Source organism: Chrysochloris asiatica, unplaced genomic scaffold (assembly GCF_000296735.1).
Source record: "Chrysochloris asiatica unplaced genomic scaffold, ChrAsi1.0 scaffold00527, whole genome shotgun sequence".
NCBI classification, from domain to species: Eukaryota; Metazoa; Chordata; class Mammalia; order Afrosoricida; family Chrysochloridae; genus Chrysochloris; species Chrysochloris asiatica.
Genome location: NW_006409045.1, coordinates 720,777 through 724,984, shown reverse-complemented (window position 1 = coordinate 724,984; position 4,208 = coordinate 720,777). Strand labels below are relative to the sequence as shown.

Here is a 4,208-nt window from a genome sequence, read left to right as displayed (position 1 = left end):
AGCACCGAGTAATAAGCAGCACCAATGGAAGAGGTGAATGAGTTGGAGAGATACTCTGATGTACAGATGAACAGAGAATAGCAAAAGCCAAAAGTAGAACAAGAGCACTGAGAAATCTCTTCAGATAACTACCCTCACATTTACCCCTACTCAAGAAAATGTTAGAGGAATGTAAAGGCAGTGATGTCCTTTAGTTTAAAAAGGACTGAACATATTTAGCCTTATTATGCACAATACTTCAAGTTGGATTCTAAAAGTCAGAAAGAGGATTACAATATGAGAGTACATTTAAAGAGAAATTGTTGATATTTAAAAATGTGTGACTTGAAATCAGTTTAAATGGAACTATATATTTGTGTAAACTTAAATGCAACTGAATGAATAAAATGAATTCTTTTAAATGTAAAGTATTCCTTGAAAAGACTTGTAAAGAGTAATTGAATAACACTAATTCAAAAACTGTATTAATTAAGATAGGAAATACATGAAAAAAAGTTTGAAATTAGATTTAGAAGCATCTGATTGAAGTTTGCATAAGCCATTTGATCCCTACAAGGCTCTATCTCCTAAATAGTAAACTGAGGACAAGATATTACTAACCCTTCTCTTGGTTCTTTTGTTCTGACCTGAGTCTTGTAGTCTGAGCAATTTCAAGTTAAAACATTTGCCTTGTAGAAGGAATAAAACTAAAGACCGTTGCTAATCCCTAGGCCTAAAACATTTATTTGGTTCCTGTTTCTGAAAGGAGTGTTATTTAGGCAGTGTATTTGGCTTAAAATGAGCTTTGCTTAAAATGTCACTGGTCATGCACTTTCCTTTAAAAATAAAAGATAGTCACAGATATAATTTGATAAGGCCAAACTTTTCTCAGTCACAATATCACCTTAATTTCCTTTGGCAATTTGTTGAAATTTTTATGCTTTCCATTCTTAAATGTTAATATTTTTAAAAGCATCACTAAGTTGAAAGATTTAACATATGGAACAAGATATTGGGTTATTATTAATATTTTGTCATTATAGTTCATATTGTTTCATCAAATTCTCTTCTCAGATTTCAATGGAACCCAGCCATCCATGCCTGGTGCCTTCTACTCCACTCTTGGGCTCCTTAGTCTTGTTCCACTTCCTTCATGTCTGCTTCCAGCACCCTGGGAGAATAGAAAAGAAGACTGTCCAGAAGCCCTGCAGGACAGGAGAAGGAGAAAAATCTCAACATGGAAAGAAATTGATAGTGAAAGTGAAGGATAACCTGACAACCAAGGAAAGATGGAAAACAAAGAACAGACAGAGGTTCAGGGGAAATCTGAAGTAGCTGATACTCAGGAAGACAAGTAGAAGTTAGGAAATGAGAGAAAGATGGAAAAGAATGGAAAAGATGATTAGGAAATGCTAAAGGTTAAGTTAAAACCGGAGGGTGAGGGGAAGCCGAAAGAAGGAAAATCAGTGAGAGAAATAGGGCTGCAGGAAAGCACACAGCTCAGGAAAACATACCCAGGAAAGCAAATAGAAAAACCAACAAATGGCTTGCTGAGTATCTCAAGGAGTATAAGGCGGCCATACATGATATGCATGTGAGCAATTGAGGAGATGAGAAGAGAGTTCAATGAGATGGCTAGCATGGAGGATGAGATAAAAAAAAATCCAAACAGAAATTGGGGGAATTTATGTGGATTCAAAGAATTTTACAGAATCCCTTTTACCCTAGAGGCCCAAAGAAATTTAGGAGTGGCTGTAGGGCTCAAAAAAGAGGCTTTGTAGACATTCCTTATGAGTAGTGCCTTTGAGCTCTGCTTATGTTTTGACTAATTAGAACATTATCAACTCTGTTTTCTTATTTCTGACTTTTCCCTGGCAGGTATTTGGCCAGGCTCTATGTTTTAACTTTATGCTGATACTTGGCTTTAGGTATCCCTCTAGATACCAATAAAATTTTGACCCAAGTATAGCCTCTGTGTTTCAATAGAGAATTTTCACCCACTACATGGGGGGAAAAATGGTTATGGTACATTCTAAAATTAAAAACAGAACCACACACACAGAGTTTGAAGGAAAGGAAATAAAGCAGGGTAAATTTGAACATTTGAGATTAATAAAAAGAAACCAGGAAAGGCCTTAGAAAATGTGTTGGTAATTGAGTAATACAAACTTTTAGGAAATCTTGAGCTTCATTGAATTTTGAGCTTCGCAGGGAAAGATAAGGCAGGTACAGTGGTTTTAGTAAAACTAGGAAGGGAAAGAATAATTCACCAGTTCAAAAATATTCAACTTATTCTAGAAGTCAAATTTTATTACATAATCAAAATCAATGTCTAGCATATACATCCTTGGATTTTGTGACCTGGTGTCGCGCTGTAGGATCAGCTCTGGACTGCCAACCACAAGGTTACCAATTCAAACCCACTAGTTGCTTCTCAGAAACCCTATACAGAGTTGCTATGATTCAGAACCAATTTGTAGGAGCTTAACAACAACAAAAATTTTATGACCTTAACCTCCTTTTCCAACTAAACTACATCTTCCACTCTCTTTTCCATTCCTCACTTTTTCTAGATAGGTTTCCTTTTGTCCTTTTGCACTGTTGCTACAAACTCTTTACAATCTTATTCCATCATACAAACTATTATCTATCTCTTCATCTAGGTCACTGCCACTCTCATTCTTAAAACCTTAGGCCAAGTGTATTCCAAAGAGAAGCTATCCCTAAACTACAATACAAGTTTGCTTCCTCCATGGTTCTCTATAACCGGTTTTTTTTTTTTTTTTAACTTTTCCTTCATAATATATATATATATATATACTTCTCCTTCATAATACATTTGTGTTTCAATATATTAAAGATCTAACTTTCCTATTAAACTGTGAACTATTTTTGAAGAATTCACCATAGTTTTGTCAAAGCTTGCCTGATTAAATGAGCACTTATTCAATATTTGTTGAATTAGTGAATGAGTTAATATATTTAATAGGAGATCTTAAGTAAAAACACTAATAAGATATAAAGAAAGACACATATCCCCAGTAATTCCACTCACCTTGAGGAAATTTCAAGAGAAAGCAGTGGCAAATAAGTGAGTAAACCTGACAAGTTCAGTTTTGCTTTGTTTTATTTCTTGTAAAAATAAGCCATCAAATCCAGTGTATTATTTGTAGTTGATAATTTGCATGTACATTTTTCCAAGGTAACAAAAATTTTTTTATTTTAATATCGTTGTTATTGTTGTGTGCCATCTGACTCATAGTGATGCTTTATAAGGTTTCCAAAGAGCAACTGGTGTGTTTGAACCACCAACCTTGTGTTAGCAATCCAGTACTAATCCTACAAGGCCACAACAAGATTCCAAAGTATTAGCACTTAATGTTTGATATCTCGGTGCTGAAGGATAATGCACTAGACCACAAGGTCATTTTGAATCTCAAGATCAGCAGTTCAAACCCACCGTCCTCTCCTCAGAAACCCTATACAGAGTCACAATGGGTTGGAATAGACTGAATGGCACTTAACAACTACAACACTAATGTTAGATATATATTTAATTGGAAGCAGGGCAGCTCCATAGCATAATCACTGGACTGTGCACCACAGGGTCAGTGGTTTAAGCCTACCACTTGCTCCATGGAAAAAGATGAGGATTTCTGCTTCTGCAATAATTGTTGTTGTTAAGTGCCATTGAGTTGATTACAAATCATAAAGACCTTGGGAACCCCATACAGGACTTCTATGAGTAGCAACCTACTCTATGACACTTAAAACAATAACAACAATGTTAGGTATAACAGGCTCATGATGGGGCAAACAGTTAAAAACTGGGCTATTAACTGAAATGTTGGTGGTTGTAACTCACCCAAAGGCATCTGGGAAGATTTATATGGTGATCTGCTTCTGAAAGTTAACAGTATTGAAAATCTCTATGGAGAAGTTTTACTTTGTACATGTGAGGTTGCCATGAATCACAATCACTTGACAGAAACTAACAATATATTTAATTATGAAAAAATGTTATCCCTAAATATAAAATTGAATAAATTGAGCAAATACTTGGACATTCTGGCTCCCTAAGAATGTTGTTGCTGCAGTTTGAATCAACTAGTTGTTCCAAGGGATAAATATGAGGTTTTCTGCTCATGTAAACATTTATAGCCTCGTAACCCTATACAATTCAAAGGCATCAATTCTTCTATGATCTTGTTATTCACTGTCCAGCTTTC

The 4,208-nt window shown here is 35.2% G+C and overlaps 1 pseudogene; it reads left to right on the top strand.

Annotated features, from left to right (window-relative positions):
- The first annotated feature begins 1,076 nt into the window (after positions 1–1,076).
- LOC102829049 lies at positions 1,077–1,777 on the top strand (annotated as a pseudogene).
- The last annotated feature ends 2,431 nt before the right edge of the window (positions 1,778–4,208 follow it).